Below are 20,761 nucleotides of genomic sequence, written 5' to 3' on the forward strand. Positions count from 1 at the left end.
TTCATGATCTCACAGTTTCTTCAGTTTGAGTCCCATGTCAGGCTCTGTGCCAGACATGGAGTTTGCTTGGGATTCTCTCTCTTTCCCTTTCTTTGCCTCTCCCCTGCTCTCTCGCTCTCTCTCGCTCTCTCTTCCTCAAAAATAAATAAGTTAACTTTAAAAAATGTAAAAAAAATTAAAAAATAAAAAATGTATAACCAACAAACCAATAGACAGGAAAAATTGAGCCATACAAAGCATTCAGTACAGATTAAATGAAAGAATGAAAGGGAGAAAGTAGACGCACACATATATGGTCAATGTATTTCAATAGAAATTCTAGGGGAAATTTATTAGGGAAAAGAAATTACTTTCAATAAATAGCACTAGAAATTTTCTAAATGGGTGCCTTCAAGAAGAAAATATATTGATCAGTGTCAACAAATTATTCATATGTTAAATACGGTTTGATTAACAAATTGCTCTTTTTGTTTCCATTTAATTGTATTCACTCTTGAAACACAGGGAGTATTTCCATTACAGATGAAGGGTAGGAAAAAAAAAATTAGCTCCAAATTATGAACCATTGTTTTTTCCTTGCTCATAGAACATGATGTGGAAATGAAGGTGAGAACAAGGAGACATGTATTAGTTAAGTCCAAAGAGACAACATCTTCTACGCTGTTTTCTCATGAAAATGTTGCAGATATATTTGTAATGGCAATATAGTTTTTAATTTCTAAATGACAATAAATTTGTTCCTTAGGTTATTTCTGTTATTTCTTAAAGTAGCATATTAAATATGACAAATATAAACTTAAATATACATAAGTATACATTTCAATTTATTTACTTTAATACTTACTACATATAACTATATTTCCCGAAGGAATTTCTACTTCTAATATCATTTCCTCATCCATCTTTTCAAGATTAATCAATTACTTAAAATTATAATTAACATTTTCCTACTGTATCTTGTTGCACATAACAGCAAATAATATATTTTTATCAACTTTAGTATATTCTATATTTGCCATTTCCTCCAAAGAAATTATTTTTAATGGAACTAAATCCAAAAAATACATATGGATGTGCATTCATACATGGACTATATAGATAAATGTAAATTCACAAGCATGTTGAATTTTAGTAAAATGATAATGAGGGAAACCATTTCAGAAAAATTGGCTTTGGGAAGTTTAAAGACATAAACCTTACTACTTCCAAATTCTTACAGCAATTTGAACTACTTATGAAATATTTCTAAGAATTAAGCTGATCACTTTAGGTAAATGTATAATCTTTAAATTGTATTATCTATTTACAAGATAAATTATTATTAAAAATAATAAAATATAGTAATATTATTTCTGTACTATTAATACATGCCAATCACTTTGCTAAACATTTTAAATAAATTATCCCTATTAATTTTCATAACCACATTTCATAGGACAGCACGGTTAATATATTTCTTTTTCAAATAACAAGACAGAAATAAAGTGACCTGCTCTTATTATCCAGTTAATAATATAAATTAAAATTCAGAACTAGTCTCTGCTATGTTGAAATCTGGCTCCTCTATATTCTCTATGATATATTGTTAAAAATCCTCCAAATATCTTACTTTTGTGGTTAGGTCAACATACACCCACGCGAGCTTGCAATATTTTGTAAAGTATTTCTTTGAAAAATTTTATTTTTCAACTTTTGAAAAATTAAATGTCAATTCAAACTTTCCAAATGATTAGATCTTTATATTAATGGAATCATATTAATGGAATCTGTTTAATGAGATGTGCTTTACTGATATCAGCAAATAGAGGAAAGCGTTAATGAAGTTCCTCTACTTTGATCGTCAAAGATAATGACCATAACGCCAACATACTCTGTATTGAGTAGAACAACAATACTGACACACTAGTAATAGCCTTAATACCGGATTAAGTTAAAATAAGAGATTGAAAATCACCAACTTTTTACAAATACGGTATGATTTCACTCATATGTGGAATTTAAGAAACAAAATTAATGATCATAGAAAAAAAAGAGAGGCAAACCAAGAAACAGACTATTAACTATAGGAGAACAAACTGATGGTTACCAGAAAAGAGGTGGGTGGGGGGATGGGTTAAATAGTTGATAGGAACTAAGTACTGCACTTGTGTGATGAGCACTGGATGTTGTATATAAATGTTAAATCACTAATGTAACACTGTATATTGACTACCTGAACTTTAAATTAAAACTTTAAAAAAATAAAAGAAGGATTGCACACAGAATTTTAAAAAATAAAAGAAAATCCTCAACTTTTTGTTACTTAATGCAGCAGAAATTTATTTCTCTCATAAGTATAGTTAAAAGGAGGTCCTCCTTATCTTTAGCAGGAGTGACAGAGTCTTACAGACTGTACTTTACAGTTATTTGGACATGGAATATTTCAGAATTTCTGATATATTCAGTAAGTTGTTTTCAATTTTTTCATCAATTTTTAGTGGACACAAAGGAAATAGCACGTAGAAGAAAAGTCACACCTTACCATCTTAAGATAAAAGATTGACATTTCTGATGCTTACTTTTTAAATTGTGAGGATACTCTACAAAAAAAAAAAAGAATAAGAAATATAGCACTTGGTTGGTTCGATAGTTTGAGGCAAAGTTCTATACTATGGAAGACGACAGACACACATCTTTTCTCAACACCTAGTTGCCTCGACCACAAGGAGAATTGTGAGACTTAAGGATGTGTGTTTGAGAATTTTGACACCTGTATTTTCTGAAGCAATGAGTAATCAAAGAGAGATGAAGATGCTTATAATGAAAACGTACTAACTTGGCTTGACACTGGCCTTTGTTCAAAAGACAAAACATTGGCAGGACATAGAATTTGACAATGCAAACGTTGTGTAAACTGTTTAGTCCAAGACTTGAAATAGAGGATTTGCCTGGCTTATCCAGTCACAGCAGTGGTATTCATAATTTTCTTGTTACAGGAAAAAAATGTAGTAACAGTACTCAAGGGAACAGGTTTACAATCCTAAGAAGTCCTTGTTATTTCACTCATTGATTTCCAGTGGCTGCCTGACTTGAAATATACATTACAGGAAGCTGATGGAATTGCCAAAGTGATGGAGAAGTAAGGTGCTCAGGGTTTCCAATGGCATAATGAAGATATATACAGCTGAAAGGGAATTAGGTAGCTCCACATCAATAATATAAATCAAATAATTAAAAATATTTTCATTCTATAAAGCATGAGGCTCTATTTTACATCACAGTTCTTTTGCAGGATTAAATTCTCAAAGTATTGTAAGGATTTCAAACTTCTTTAGGCTAATTTGGATGAAATTAAACACATACATCATTCTAACAAATATCTCCCAAACGATTGTGAACTTTGGAAATGAGAAAGAGATTAATGGTAATGTATTTCATATTTGTGTTCTCTCTGTAATGGTTCAATTATTTTCCCATGAAGAATTTATTATTTTTACCCAACAGACATCGGTCAGACTTTTAATAGACATTGCTGAAAGTCATATAAAAAATGACTTCCAAGTACAATAAATTTAACAGCTATTATTTTTCTCATTGTCTAAGTGACAGACCTAATAACCCATGTCAAAATAACAGGAAAAAAATAGAGAGGCAGTACACAAGTCTTGTAGTGGCTCAAAAGTTGTTTAACAGTTAGTGACAAATGAAAGCAGGAAAGAAGTTATAACAAAAGAATGTGTAAGATCACCAGAAGTAAGTTCATTAAACATGTGGCAGTCATTTTCATTAGGAAATCAGTGTGCATCAAAGACAGTCCACAATGGGAAAGCTAGTAACTTAGCAAATATTTTCTTGCCAATCTAATCTATTAATAATCAAAGCAGTGATAGACTGAACTAAAATTATTTAATTTCTTTTTTTAAAAGTTTATTTATTGTGAGAGGCAGAGAGAGTGAATGGGACAGAGAGATAGAGGGAGACAGAAAATCCCAAGCAGGCTCCGCACCGTCAATTCAAAGCCCCATGTGGGGCTCCAACTCACGAACCACAAAATGAAGTCCCATGCTTAACCAACTGAGCTACCCAGGTGCCCCTCAAATATTTAATTTCTGATACTGATGTATTTTTAAAGTTGGATAAAAAAGCAAAACACATGCATAAAAGTGAAGTCATTATCAGATATTTTCCTTTTGATTTTTTAAGTAAACATTTTGATTTAAAAATAGTTTACTGTCATTAGGACAATTGCTCAGTGACTATGAAATTTTTATATCAAGTAATATGACAAGCTTCATTAATTGTAATTCCATAATCATAATTATGTTTATATGTAGAGTCTACAATTACAAAAATATTATTATTAGTTAAAAATTACGTTCCACAGCATATGTCTACAGTAATTTTCATGAGGATGGTTTAATTATTGTAACCATCAAGTTACCTCAATTCAACAAAACATGTCTTTTTCTTATCTCTTTTTCCAGGAATATCATTCACTGTGTCCATCATGTATGGACTTCCAAGTTGGAGACACCTTTTAATCCAAAGACTTAGAAATTTATCTATGTGAATATATTACGTCAATTTTTCAGGATTGTTTTTTTTTCAATTTTAAGCATATAAGTCAGACCAATCATCTCCCTCTTTTTTCCCCCCTTTTTAAAAGACAGCTTTATTGAGATATGTTTGAGTTACAAAAATCAGCATGTATTTAATGTATACAATTTGATGAGTTTGGACATATGCATAGACCTGTGAAACTATCACTGCAATCTAGGTAATTAATAAATCAATTACCTCCAAGAGTTTCCTAGAGCCTTTTTGGTTTTTATTTTGTTTGTGTGTTTTTGTGTGTGAATCTGGTAAGAACACTTGAGAGGAGATCTACACTCTTAACAAATGTCTTAAGTGCTCAATAGAGTATTGTTAACTATAGGCTATATCATATAGCAGACCTCTGGAATATGTTCATCTGTAAAACTAAAGCTTTATACCCATTGAACAACATCTCCCAATTTTCCCTTGCCCCCAACCTCAAGCAGTCACCGTTCTACTTTCTGCTTCTTAAATCATTTTTCTTCTGTACTGTTTTTCTTTTCCAAAGAATAGTCTTTATTATATTATCTTACTTTGTCTAGCACTGTATTATACATTAATTATAATTATTTTTATTATTTGAAATAATTTTAAATTGATGCTGGAAAAGCCTTATCAACAATTAACAAAAACTTCTTTTATAGCTTATGATAAATTCATAGAAATAAAGTAATTCATCCACATCCATTCAGTGAATTCCAGAATTATAGGAACATCTTAGATTTGGCTTTCATTTTATATTTAAAATCAATTTCATTTAATTATGATTTACATAGAAACTGCAAACCATGTAAATCTACAGTTGAATGCACTTTTATAAGTATATATATTCAATAATCACCAATCCAATCAAGACACAGACTTATCCATCTATAAAAAATTTGCTGTTCTGTAGTTTCCTAGTCGGTGTTATCAAGTTCCTTACCCCATACAACGATGGATTTGGTTCTGTCACTGTAGATTAAATTTACATTTTCTAGAGTTACATATACATGGAATCCTATAAATCACACAATGACAAATGCATGAAATTCGTATTTGGGTGTTTTAGAGGTCCCTTCCTTTTAGTTGCTAAGTAGTATTTGAATGTATGGATATACCACAGTTTGGTCCAGTATTGGATTTTCTAAAAAATTCTATGAATATGTATTTGTGTAAAAGCTCTTTTGTGGTCATGTGTTTTTGTTTCTTTTCATTAAATACCTCAGTGTGAGATTTCTCAAAATAATAAATGTATGTTGAATTTTACAAGAGAATGCCAAAGATTTTCTAAACTTCTTATACCTTTTAATATTTTCCTTAACAGTGTATGAAAAAAATTATTACTCCACCTGTTTGTTAACATTGATATTGCCAACATTTTACTTTTAGTCATTCTGATGGGAGTATAGTGATATTGAATTGTAGTTCTAATCTGTAATATCAGATAATTAAATGTGATGGTGACCTTTTCTTGTCCATATCAACCATCTGAATATCTTTCAACCATTTTTACTGGGTGTTTTTCTTATTTGGGACTTGTAATAGTTTTTATATATTCTGGATCCAAGTACTTTGTCAGATAATAGAATTGAGAATACTTTCCATCAGTCTGGCTTGCCATTTGTGTTTATATTAGTCTCAAGAACAGAAAGGTCTAATTTTTATAGACTTCAATTCATCAACTTCTTTCATGGTTCATGCAATTTTGTTACATCTAAGAAATCTTTACATATCTAAAGATCACAGGTAGTTTTCTTTCTATGCATTTTCTAGATGATTTATCATTTTAGCCTTTACATGTAAGTCAACAGTTTATTATTAATTTTTGTGTGGTATAGAAATAGCAGTGGTTCTTTTTCTTTCCTTACTTTTTTAAAAACTAAAGATATAAATTGTCCAGAATCCTTTGATTAAATCCACTGAATATTTTGTCATACTTAAAATTGATCACATATATGTCAGTCCTTGTCAATACCAGAAGTTTGTACACTTTTCCTATAAAGAGCCAATTGTATAAATCAGCCTTGAGAACATATGGTTTCTATTGCAAATATCTACTCTACTGTTATAGCATGGAAGTGGCCATAGGCATACTTGAACAAAAGGCTGTAGATGTTTTACAATAAAACTTTATTTACTGGGGTGCCTGGGTGGCTCAGTTGGTTAAGCATCCAACTCTTGGTTTCAGCTTAGATCATGATCTCACAGTGCATGTGCTTGAGCCCTACATTGGGCTCTGTGCTAGTGACCTGCAACGAGCCTACTTGGGATTCTCTCTCCCTCATTCTCTCTGTCCCTCACCCCCTTCTACACAACCTTAAAAAAAAGAGAAAAAAAAGTCTGTTTACAAAAACAGATCACCAGTCAGTTTTAGAAACTATTCCATTGATCTTTATTGTCTTTATGTCAATTTCAGAGAATGGATGAGTTAATAACATTATCTTCTAATCCATGAATTAGTATTCATTCTTTCATTTCTCTCAGTAATATTTGTAGTTTACAGTATTCTTCTCTTGCAGTATGTTGTTAACTTTAACCACAATTATTTTAGACTTTCTGATACCATTTTAAATAATATATTATTTCATTTTCTGGATATTTGTTGCTAATAAACAAAAACACAAAATTATTGTGCTTGCATCCCAGGATAGGTTAACAATCTTATTATTTCTGACAGTTTCTTTGTAGATTCCTTAGGTTTCTCTACCAAAACACATTGTCCATGAATAAAGACAGATTTACTTATTCTTTGCCCATCTTTGTATTGAATAGAGTGGGAAATATTTCATCCTTCATTGTTACATATGATATGACAGACATATTTTTCATAAATTCTTTTTATCAGGCTAAGGGAGTTCTTTTCTATTTCTAGTTTCTGAGAGCAAAAGTGCTTTTTCTATGTTATTTCAGATTATCATATTGCTTTGCCTTTTTTCTCCTATAAGATGGTCAGTTACATCGATACATATTAAAATATAAAACTAACATACAATCCTATGATAAACCCCACTTGCTGTATTATCATTTTATATATTGCTGAATTTTATCAGCTAATATAATATTCATAAGAAATATTCAAGGAGATTTCTTTCCTTGTGATATCTCTATTTTTTCTTCTGGTTTTGGTATAAGGGTAACCCTGGCCTCATATAAAATATTGGGAAAGATTTCTTTCCTCCTCTATTTTATAAAAAAATGTTGTCAAGATTTGTATAATTTCTTTCTTAAATGTTTTATAGAATTTGGTAGGGAAGCTGCCAATACTTGGATTTTTCTTTGTGGCAAAATTTCTAGTTATGAATTGAATATCTTTTTTTTTAATGTTTTATTTATTTTTGAGAGAGACAGAGAGAGAGAGACAGAGAGAGCAAGCTGGGGAGGGGCAGAGAGAGAGGGAGACACAGAATCTGAAGCAGGTTCCAGGCTATGAGCTGTCAGCCCAGAGCCCAATGCAGGGCTCGAACCCACAAACCGTGAGATCATGACCTGAGCCGAAGTTGGACACTTAACCGACTGAGCCACCCAGGCGCCCCAAATTTCTATATTAGATATAGAACTAACCAGATTTTCTCTTTCTTAAGTTAGAGAGTGTAATTTGTATCCTTTTGAGAATTTATTAATGTCATCTAAGTTGTAGAATTTCTTGATGTTCTTGATATTTCCCTGTTTCCTTGTAATATCTATAGTGATAGTGACATAGCAATAATATTTTTTTTCTATTTTTTATGTAACTAGCTTTTATTTCTCCAGATTTTAAGGTGTAGGCTTGGTAACTTATCATTACTTTCCCTCTTTTCTAATGTAAGAATTTAATCTTGTAACATTTAATCTAAGCACTGCTTTGCTACATTCCACAAATTTTAATAAATTTTATATTCATTTTAATTTAATTTAAATCATTTGCTAATTTACCTGGTGATGTCTTATCTGAACTATAATATTCAAAATTTTAAACTTCTAAATATTTGGTGTTTTTCAAGTATTTTTATATTTTAATTTCAATTTATTTTAATTTGTGTCATTTGAATCCATTTAAATATATGAGACTTTTATCACTTCCCATCATTTATAATTAATTGATTAATTAATTTTTTACCATGTGAACTTGGAAAGCATGTGCATTCTGTTATTGTGGATTGGATTACTTCAAAAAAGTGAGTTATATCAAGTTGATTGATAATGTCTTTCAATTTTTCTACATCTTTACTGATTTTATGTCTGTAAATTTACTAAGACTTGCATTATATCCTAATAGCTGGCCAATTCTGGTGAATATTTTATGTACATTTTTAAAGTACTTTCTGTACACTGAACACTATAAAGCATTGATGACAGCAATTTTAAAAAGACACATAAATAGAAAGACATTCACTGTTCATAGATTGGAAGAATTAATATTGTTAAAATGTCCATACTGCTCAAACTGATCTATAGCTTCAATGCCTTCCAATCAGTATCTCAATGGCATTCTTTACAAAAATAGAAAAAAAATCCTAAAATTCATCTAGAAACACAAGAGATCCTCTATAGCCAAAGCAACCTTGAACAAGAACAAACTGGAGGCATCACATTCTTTGATTTCAAAATATATTATAAATCTATAGAAATCAGAACAGTGTGACACTGGCATAAAAGCATACTTATATATCAGTGGAACAGAATATAGAGCCGAGAAATAAATCCACATGTTTATGGTCAAATGCTCTTTGACAAGGTTGCCAAGAGAACACAGTAGAGAAAACAGTCTCTTTAATAAATGGTATTTGGAAAATTGGATATACCCATACGAAAGAATGAAATCAGATCCTTATCTTACACCATACACAAAAATTAACTCAAAATGGATTAAAGACTGGAACATAAGATTTGAAAGTGTAAAACTACTAGAAGAAAACTTAGAGGGTAAGCTCCTTAACATTGGTCTTGTCCAAGAGTTTTCAAATATGACATCAAAATCACAAGCAGCAAGAGGAAAAATAAACAAGAGGGAAAATGTGCACAGCAATGAAAATATTGAACCAAGTGAAAAGGCAAATTACAGGATGAGAGAAAATATTCCCAACCCAGATATCTGATAAGGGGTTAATATCCAAAGATAGAAGGAACTCCTACAACTCAATAGCAAAAATATCCCAAATAACCCAATTTAAAAATGGACATTTGTAAAGACATTCCTTCAAATAAAACATATACGTGGTCAACAGATATATGAAAAGGGGTTCAATATTACCAATTATCAGGGAAATGCAAATCAAAGCCATAATGAGATATCACCTCATACTTGTTAGGATAACTATTATGAAAAAGGGAAAAGACAAGTGTTGGCAAGGATGTGGGAGAAAAGGGATCCCTGGTACAATGCCGGTGGGCATATAAATTAGCGTAACCACTTTAGAAAAGAGGAGAAATGTGCCTCAAAAAAATTAAAAATTGGAACTCTCATAACCCAGCAGTCTCACTTCTGGGTGTGATCCAAATGAAATAAAATCAGTAGAGAAATATGTTCACTCCCCTGTTTATTGCAGCATTGCTCATAAAAGCCAAAAAAGTGGAAATAAATTAAATGTCCACTAACAAATAAAAAAAAAGAAATTGTGGCAAACATATTCAATGGAATATTTTTCAGACTTAAAAAAGAAAAAAATATCCAGCAATTTCTGATAACATGGATGAACCTGGATGACATCATGCTAAGTGAAATAAATCAGACCCAGAAAGGTAAATGCTACATGCTCTCATTTATATGTGGAACCTAAGGTAGTAAAATTCACAGAAGCAGAGAATTGAATGATGATCAGCAGAGGTAGATGTGTAAGCGGAGGAGGAAATGGGAAGATGTTGGTCAAAGGAAACAAATTTTCAGTTATTCAAGATACATTCTGGAGATCTAATGCACAGTGTGGTGATGGTAGTCAACAATATTGTATTGCACACTTAAAATTTGCTAAGATGATGCCCTTCGATTAAAACTTCACACATATACATAATGAGGCCTATATAGAGGTGATGAATAAATGATCAAGCTTGATTGAGCTAATCTTTTCACAATGTATACATATATCAAAACATCAAGTTGTACAAAGATATCTCAGTTTTTTACATAACCAAATAAAATAACTATATTTATAAACAAGACAAAAAGGGGCATGTGGATGGCTCATTTGGTTAAACTTCAGATTCTTGGTTTTGGCTTGGGTCATGATTTCACAGTTTGTGAGTTTGAGCCCCACATCAGTATCTGTGCTGACAGTGCAGATCCTGCTTGGGATTTTTTCTCTCTCTTTTCTTCTCTCTCTCCCTCTGTCTCTGCTTCTCTCTCTCTCTCTCTCTCTCTCAAAGTAAATAAATAAACTTAAAAAAATAAACTAAACAAAACAAAAATAATGTTCCTTCTGCTGTTGTCTATTGGGCTATGTAATAAATGTCCAATTAGGTCAAGTTTTTTGATAATGTGGTTAAAGTTTGTAAAAAAGGCAAAATATAAAAATGTAAAATCAAAATGAAACCAGTTGAGAAAAATATGAAGCAACAAAAATAAAACATAGAGAATCTTAAAAATCTTAAAGTAGAGGTAGCGGATTGAAGCATGAATTAAACTTCATTAATGCCGAAGTGGAAGAGAAAGTAAGAGAAACAGCATTATAAAGAGAATCAAAAAGACTATTTGGGTTCTTAAATTTTTAAAAAAGAAAACTTGATATGAAATAAAGAGCTAACTGAAAATCTTAATATGAAAAGAATTTAATGAGAAGATATCACAGACAAAACAAATCTGCTCAGAGGAAACGGACGTAAAAAAATAATCTGCATCACTTCTAGGTAAGGAAATTAATTAAGATGAAAATATGAGGCCAAACAAGACGCTCATTGAGATAGAAAAGATCAGGAAATATCAAGAAAAAAAAAAAAAAGAAATCTGTCTTGATCTGAATACTAAAGTAAGGACTTTAAAAGGGTTTATTATGTAACTAAAATAAATAATGACCCATAGATACAAAACACACTAGCAGTGGGGCGCCTAGGTGGCGCAGTCGGTTAAGCCTCCGACTTCAGCCAGGTCACGATCTCACGGTCCGTGAGTTTGAGCCCCGTGTCGGGCTATGGGCTGATGGCTCAGAGCCTGGAGCCTGGAGCCTGTTTCCGATTTTGTGTCTCCCTCTCTCTCTGCCCTTCCCCCGTTCATGCTCTGTCTCTCTCTGTCCCAAAAATAAATAAAAAACGTTGGAAAAAAAAATTAAAAAAATAAAAAAAACCAAAAAACAAAACACACTAGCAGTTTAGATGTTTGACTTTATGATGCAAATTGTACTTTGTCAACTTATTATCTTAGCCTATTGTGGAAAAATTAATTTTGATCATAAAAATGAAACTCTTAACTATTTGAGATTAGCCTGGAGTGGGGGGTGGGGGCAGGAGCTCCTTTCAATAGCATGACAACCTCATGTAGAAGTGATGAGCCTTTATTGTCCATGGTTTGCGTCATTCTTTCTCTGGGTCCATTGCTGAATTTCCTTTCAGATACCCCTATCAATTTGCTATCTACATATGATTAATAGGAGAAATGCAATGGACATGATATTGGTTTATGCCAGATTCCTAAAGTTTTAGACAATTCATTCTTGCTTGTTCCTCAAATCATGAAATTCATTCCCTTCAAATAAACTGATTAGAATTCTTGGAATCCCTGACCCTTGAAAGGGACAAACTATGTTGCCTTTCCAACCTGTGACTCAAGAGGAAGAAGAACATTAAAGTTGATTTCAAACTTAATATGATATGTTCTCACACTGAAAGATTTGTAAAGGGAAAAAATCAGGACTATTCTATGAAATATAATAAAACTAAAGATATTTCTAAAATAAAAGAAACTCCTTTATATATCTGTCAACAGTAATGTGTAAATAAGCCTAGAAAATCAACTACAGGCAGCAATTATAAATTACTATTACTTTACATTGAGAAAATCAATTTCACAGTACTGATATTAGGTCTTTTTATTTTTTTCTAAACCATCTACTTTTCTAGATTCTTTTTCAGAAGGGAAATTTTGTACATGTCTTTGTAGTTCTAATTAATTTTGACAGTATTTTGAAAGAATTAAAATAAAAGTTTGAGCATCTGACAAAAATAGACTGGTGTTCTATTGGTTCTGTCAATTACTGAGAAGAGTCCTAAAATCTCCAACTATAATCACGCATTTTCCGACTTTTACTTCAAGTTCTATCACTATTTTTGCTTCATTTTTTGGGAGTTTGTTGTTAACGTACACATTTAAAACCACTATGGCTTGTTAATGAATTTATCCCTTCACTGCGATGTGATGTCTTATTTCTTTTCTGGTAATATTCTTTGTTCCTAAGCCTAAGGTTTTTTTTTGGTATTGATGTAGGTATTCTGGGTTTTTCTTAATGTTAAGATGGTATAATTCTTTTTTATTTTTACCTTTTATTCCTTGATATTCCAAGTGGGTTTAGGATCACTGTTGTTAATTTTTATGTATCTGATTAATTCTGACTTTTAATATAATTATCAACATGGTTTTGTTTAACACTACCATCTTAATATTTGTTTCCCATGTTTTTCCACTCATGATTTATAGGTTAAGTGTCCCCTGCGAGAAATAAAATTAAATTTTAACAGTTGCTCAGTTAATATATTGGAACAACATTATTTTTGTTTATCTCTTTTATATATTTGGATATCTAGTCTTCCACTCTTAGAAATTTCTGACATGGAGCAAGACCCCAAATGAACCTATATTATGGGCATAAAAAGGAATCCCTGGAGTCATAGCCAATTGCAAATATTTAAAAAATAAAACAAAATAATTTTTATAAAATAACCAAGTAGGTCTAAAACTTTTCAAAACATTTCTTATAGGCAGCACATTAGTTCTTGATATTGTTGCTATACCAGTAGCCTCCACAGACAATGGGAATAAATTGATCCATTATTTTTCAAGGCAGTGACTTAAATGGATTCCATGATATTGTTTCTATCTTCTTCCCTTTTTCATAAAAGATTTTTTAAAAGTTAGGTAATATTGATGTATTCCAGAAGAGAGTCTTTAAGAAAGATATTTTAAAAAGCTGGTACTTTCTACTGGGTCATTCAATAAGTGACCCAGTAGAAAGGTCTTTTTGTGCTCAGAGTTCTAAGAAGTCTGCCATCCCTGAAGGAGTTCATGAACTCTTACCTTTCCTTATTTGAGTGAACAGTATACAAAGAGCTTATTTTCCTTATCTATAACCTAATTACAATAATTTTTATCAAGTACACTTCCTAGAAAATATATAGCATATAATTAATTTTTAATAAAATTTTATTCTAATTACAAATTAAGAAGGTAAATTTTCAAAAGTCTTTGGAAAATAAATAAAAACGAGAGATTTTTTACATCTTAAACTAGCTAAATCCATAACCCAAGTTTAACCATGGTTAATTTTTGGTATATATCATTTTGGTCTCTGTTTTTGTCTGCCCATTTCTCCATTTCATATTACACAATCAACCCCACACCCACACCGTTATTTCTTGAGCAGAACTGATGATAATAAGTAATATGTAATGCACAGTTATTATATGTCAGAAAGTACATTAAATGCTGTACAAATTTAATTCATACACAAACAACTTATTAATATAGAACCTATTCTTATCCCTATTCCAGAGACAATAAAATTATACCTTGAAGAAATTATGTGTCAGCCATATTTACATATTAATAGATCACTGACCCATGATACAAAACTAGCTCTCTGTATCTCTTAATAATATTTGCTTGGGGTATTAGAAATTATTATTACCATCCAAGTGAGGTAGCCATTTTTGAGAACAAAACTTAGCTTATTTGTCCTTTTAATATACACCTACATTTTCCCTGTATTATTATTATTATTATTATTATTATTATTTTATATCACTTGCCAATAAACCTTATAAAAGGGCATTTCTGGATATTTCATTTGATTATAACTTTGTAACAAATTAATATAACTCAGAGATCACATATAATTTTATACACAGTGCTATTCTGTTTAACAGAAAATGCATACTATTTCCATTAATGTCAATACAAGCCGATTCCAGTTTTCAAATCTTACTTGATGACTAACCCAAATAAGGATAATATAGTACCATATGTTTGAAATAGAAGCTTTAAGCACACACATAATATTATTAGTCTACTCCCTTGCCTCTACACATGAATATCTTTAAAATCTTCATGCTTTTGCTTATTTAGATTACATTAAAATGTATTTGAGGTAATTAAAATCTCAGGATTGACAGGGGTTAAAGAAAGGCCTGGTGCGAAATGAATTGTGTGTAACTATAAAAAAGAAACATGAAGATCCTTGTACTGACCAATATAGTGATACAATATTCTCCAATAAGTTCATATTCTGTGGTTCTGAGTGGACATGATGTCTGAGGGGAAGGAGCATTATTCAGTCCTTTGCATGTAGTCTGTCTCTTTTCTTGTCAGTATTCTATACCCTACTGGTTCTGCCTCATGGTTGCTCTCCAGTGCCTTCAAAGAATTGTTTTTATATTATACATTTTTGTTATTGTTTTAAGGTTGAATAATACGTCTAATAATACAAGCTACTTTTCCATGAACAGAATTGGACCTACCACCCAATTCTTTTTCAAAAGCTCTTGTGAGCTACCTGGCTGTTGCAATCACCTATTCGCTAACATTTCTCAGAGTATGTGGTGCAATGGAATGCATGTGACTATAGGTCAAATAGTGTTAGATTAGTTGCATCCATGCATGTATCCATTACTAAATGAAAATATTACAGCATACCATTGCCATGGTGTGTTTGCATCTTTGCCACAAAACTGAGAGTATTTTTGTATGAATAGTGCCTTATTCAGCATCTGGTTTATAACAGTTTAAAAGTATTTATGTAATAAATGAGTTTATAGTCAGATGAATGAATACAGAGAAAGGGAAAGAATTATAATGAATTCTATATTACCAGGATGTAAGAAACCTACTCAGATTTGCAAAAGCCAGAAGAAAGCAAAGAATGGGATTTGAGTCTGATTCTAATATACCTAATTGTGTTAATAAAAATAGCCAAATTTAATAAAAACCAATTATGTGCCAGACAATATGATAATTAGAGAGCTACATTGTACATGCTGTATGTTTAAAATTTCAAATTAATTTTCTGCAGTATTACTCCTAGGACTTTGTTCTGTTGACAGGCTCCTGGAGAGATCATCCTAGCTGTGGTGATGCAGCTATCTGCTACTTGGAACTCTTACTGTAGAAAGTAAACTCAGGTTCCTCCAGGGTGTTGTGAATTTTTCTTGACATCAGTTTAACTCTCTCAACCATTTTAATACACAAAACCTAAGTCTGGGAGCAACTGATTCACTGAATTGATAAAACTGACCTAATTTACAGGTGAGAAACTAGGCTTGTAAAGAACACTAGTTTTTGTTGTCTGAAGGTATGAAGAAGCCTGAGAGGTTTTACAATCTAGGTATATTAAATTGACTGTTCTGTTCAATGTAAAAGAGAGAATAGGTATGCAAAAACTGGACTAAATGGGAGAGAGCTAATCAAACAGGTGCCAGAGCAGTGATTAAGGCAATAAGTCAAAATGAAAGTAATAGTCAAGCCTTTATCATTTACAGTAAGAGAACTTTCGCAATGTTCTATTTTTCCCAATGGAAGGGTGCCAAGTGAGGGTTAAATGTAGCAGCACAAGTGGACTGGGTGGCATGGTTTCAATGCTGAAGGAGTTCTAAACAAAAGACTCCTGCCACTTTATGGACCCAGAGGCTGGGGGAGGGTAAAGGGAAAGAACTGGGAACAGAGAAGTGATAAGTGAAGAATCAGAACGGGGAAAGGTGTCCTCAAATTTCCTACCTTCTGAATAATATCCATGATAGGGATGCCCTGGTGTCTCGACCAACTGTCCATCAGGTCATGATCTCATGGTTCATGAGTTTGCGCCCCCCCCCCCAATCAGGCTCTCTTCTGTCAGTACAGAGCCCACTTTGTATCTTCTGTCCCCCTCTGTCTCTGCACCTCCCCCACTCACTCTCACAAAAATACATAATAAAACATAAAAAAATATCCATTATAATGGGTGTGAGGTGGTATCTCATTGTGGTTTTGATTCACATTTCCTTAATCATTAGTGATATTCAGCATCTTTTCATGCGCCTCTTGGCAATCTGACTATAGTGAACAATACTACATTGCATATTTGCAAGGTACTAAGAGATATCAAAAGTTCTCATCACAAGAAAAAACATTGTAACTATGTAAGGTGATGGACATTAACTAGAATTATTACGGCAATCATTTTGCAAGGTGTACAAATATAAAATCATTATGTTGTACACCTGACACTAATATAATATTACGTGTCAATTACACTACAATTATACCACAATTTTAAAGAATCTCCCTCCCTCCCCATCTATAAGGAGATTCAGCAGAGGCATTTAGGAAGCCGTCGGGAGAGGGTCCCTGATAGAGGCCTCGAAGTAGAGGCCCCTGGGCTATGGATGCAACTATGCACTAGAGTATGACCTGAGCCCTTGACTGTAACTCCTTTCAGAGACTATAATACATTGTCTGTGCATCGTGCTTGGTGTGAGGAGTGTGGCCTGTCAGGTAAACTCTTTGTAATTGCCTATGGTCAGTCCTGAATGATCAACTATAGGATTTGGCCTGGAACCAGACTTCTCAATTCAGCTATCATTTATTAATACATTAGAGGCAAGGTATCTACAACTATGTTAATTTTTCTTTATACTATAGGGAATGTATTCTTTAATCAATACCATGAGTTGTACATTCAGAATGTCAACTAAAACAGTTCAGCAGGTATTCACACATTTTGGGTTGCAAAGACAATTTAACCGGAACAATGGAATAGCTGCAGTGAAAAAGTGATTTTAAACTTCACATACAACCATAATCACAATGCACACCTCTGCAAACTTTGGATTTAAAAAATGATATATGCGGGGCGCCTGGGTGGCGCAGTCGGTTAAGCATCCAACTTCAGCCAGGTCACGATCTCGTGGTCCCTGAGTTCGAGCCCCGCGTCAGTCTCTGGGCTGATGGCTCAGAGCCTGGAGCCTTTTTCCGATTCTGTGTCTCCCTCTCTCTCTGCCCCTCCCCCGTTCATGCTCTGTCTCTCTCTGTCCCAAAAATAAATAAACGTTGTCATGCTCTGTCTCTCTCTGTCCCAAAAATAAATAAACGTTGAAAAAAAAATTTTTTTAAATGATATATGCATTTTAGATAAATCTCAATAAACTTTTCTGTTTTCTGTCAATCAATTGATGATAACATCTTGTCAGTTTTGTTTAAGACAGTGAAAGTGGTTTCCAATGAGTACTTGAGTGACAAAGCGGACTGTTAAACTGTCCACTGAGTCATACCCTTTGGCCATTAATTATGTACATGTGGAAAAAAATATTTAAGATTCATGTTTTTAAATTTAATGAATGCTAGTCTACCAAAATGCCATTCTATATTCGGTAATACACACAAAAGTAAACAAAGAATTATTTTGGCTCCATGGAAGGGTTTAGTCACATTTTTCACTAGTGAATCCAATTTTGGATCACTTTCTGGGACTATATGTTTCATCTTCAGTTTCTCACCCTCCCTACTTTGTTCACAGAAAGTCCTGCCAATAGTGACCATGGATTTCCCACCAATCAAAGCCTCACCCATGAGTCATAACTTCTAGCCTACTTTTAGAATGTATCTTTTCTTTTTATGATTGAAACAATGGGTTTGCTATATATTTTTATATTCTATATGGATATACAATGGGTTTAACTATATATTTTCTAGGCCAATTTACATTAAATTTAAAAACATATATCTCCATGCATGTAATATGATGTGATATTTCTTTATTCATAAGTGATAAGAAAAGATGTTATAGCAAAAACAAAATAAAATCATATTTTAATATTATATAAAATTTTCTGTTCTTTTAATCTGGAAAAGGATATTCCTTTGCTCTTTTAATGCAACTCTGTCAGACTCATGGATTGTTTTTTTTATTCTATAGGTGGAAAATGAAAAGGTATTTTAACTTATTGCAACCTTTAATTTTCAACTTTCTCCAGAATAAAAAATAGGTGCTGGTTAGATGAAAAACTGCTGTCATTAAATAGTCCTCCATTGGTGAAGCTGAAATAGGCAAACTATATGAAAAAATAACTTATAAACAGTCACTTTCTAAAAACATTCAGCAAAGAATTTAGTACTCCAAATTTAAACCTAAATCGGAAAGAAATACACCAACTGCATCTCGACAAGATATTCAGTTAGTAGCTTATATATTAAATGAACTCTCTTGCTCTTATTTCACATATCCCATTCCACAGATATAGATATTTAGGTATTTAGATATACATATGAGTGTATAATGCTATGCACATATGTATGTATGTACATGTGATAATTTACTATTATTTGTATGACAGTTCAGAAGCAGAAAGACTGTATAAAGAGAAACCATTTATTAATGGGTTTTTATGTTTATGCTCCTAACTCTAAAATGTGATATAAATCATCAGTGATATTTCCATTTTAAATTTACCTTCTTATTTATTGAACTAATTAAATATATTTAAGTCTTTCATAGCATAACCATTATAAGAATTCTTAAATACCTCAAGATATGATGATAATAGGTATTTATTACGTTTGACTATACATAATGGGACTGATTTCCAGTATTCGCAAAAGACATCAAACTCCTATCACTTAATGTTACTATAAAGATTTCTCAATACGATTTTGTCAAATGGTGAGGAATCAAATAATCTGCCTTTATTTACTCTTAAAAAATTGAAGGACCTACAATATAAGGTAACTTTCTAGGGAATATATTGAAGGAGTTTTTTATTATAAAATTTTTGAATCACTGTAAATCCCAGTGGAAAGAAAAGTGTTTTGTTATCTACAGTATTTCATAAAAGAAGCAGGGAAATAATTTCCCTCAGGGTAGTCCAATGAAATAACTGAAATTTCATCTGAATTCTTTCCAAACAAGTATCAGCCTCTATGATGTGATAAGCAGCAACAAACTATATAAAAATTAACATGTGATAGTATCTGTTGTGTGTGTGTGTCTATTTATATACAAATGTGTGAGAGAAATAGACATTGACATAAAAATTTTTGTAAAATAAAATGTTTTAAAACATATTCTATTTTCACTATATCTGATTTATCTTAGCATTTGTTATTAAAATCACAGAAGATAGCAAATCGTTTATGAGTCATTTTCTTTTGTCAAGAAAATATTTGGTTTACATTTGTAAAGACATAAAGTGTCAAACTGTCAAATCATATTCACGTGAATCTAATGCACTACCATTTGAATTAATGATTCAAGAAATATAGGCTTACAACGTAGAGGTGAACCATTCTTTGACTGGAGAAATTTAATCTTGGTAGACAGGGATCCCTATAAAAGTCCCTTCCTTTCTTGCATTAGGCCAATGCCTCATTTCAAATTTAATGCAAATCGTATCTGGTAGTGGGATAACTCTATTTTATTTTCCCATTAATTACACAGTTTTAAAATTTATTCCAATAAATGTGTAAGAAGTATTTGATAAAATCCAATACTCTTTTATGATAAAAAGTCAACAAACTGAGATTTGAAGGGAACTTTTTCAATCTGATTAAGGATCATTATAAAACTCCACAATTAATATCATACTTGATGGTGAAAGGCTCAATGTTTTCCCCCCTCAATTAGGAACAGGTCAATGATATCTTCCCTCATCACTTCTTTTTTTAAAAACACTTATTTATTTTGAGAGTGAGAGAACACATACAAGGGGGAAGAAGGGCAGAGAGAGAGAAGTGAGAGAGAATAACAAGCAGGCTCCATATTATCAGCTCAGAGCTCAACATGAGGCACGATCTTAGAGCCCAACGTGAGGCACAATCTCACAAAATATGAGATCATGATCAAAATCAAGAGTCAAAACCAATAAGCTGAAATCAAGAGACATATACTTAACTTACTGAGCCACCCAGGTGCCTCCTCATCACTTCTAATCAACATTCTTCTGGAAGTTTTAGCCAGGGCAATTAGACAAGAAAAAGAAATAAAAGGCATTCGAGTTAGGAAAGAACTAAGACTGTGTCTATTTGCATATTATATGATCTTACATGTAGAAAATCCTAGTG

Source organism: Prionailurus viverrinus, chromosome B1 (assembly GCF_022837055.1).
Source record: "Prionailurus viverrinus isolate Anna chromosome B1, UM_Priviv_1.0, whole genome shotgun sequence".
In the NCBI taxonomy this organism is placed as follows: domain Eukaryota; kingdom Metazoa; phylum Chordata; class Mammalia; order Carnivora; family Felidae; genus Prionailurus; species Prionailurus viverrinus.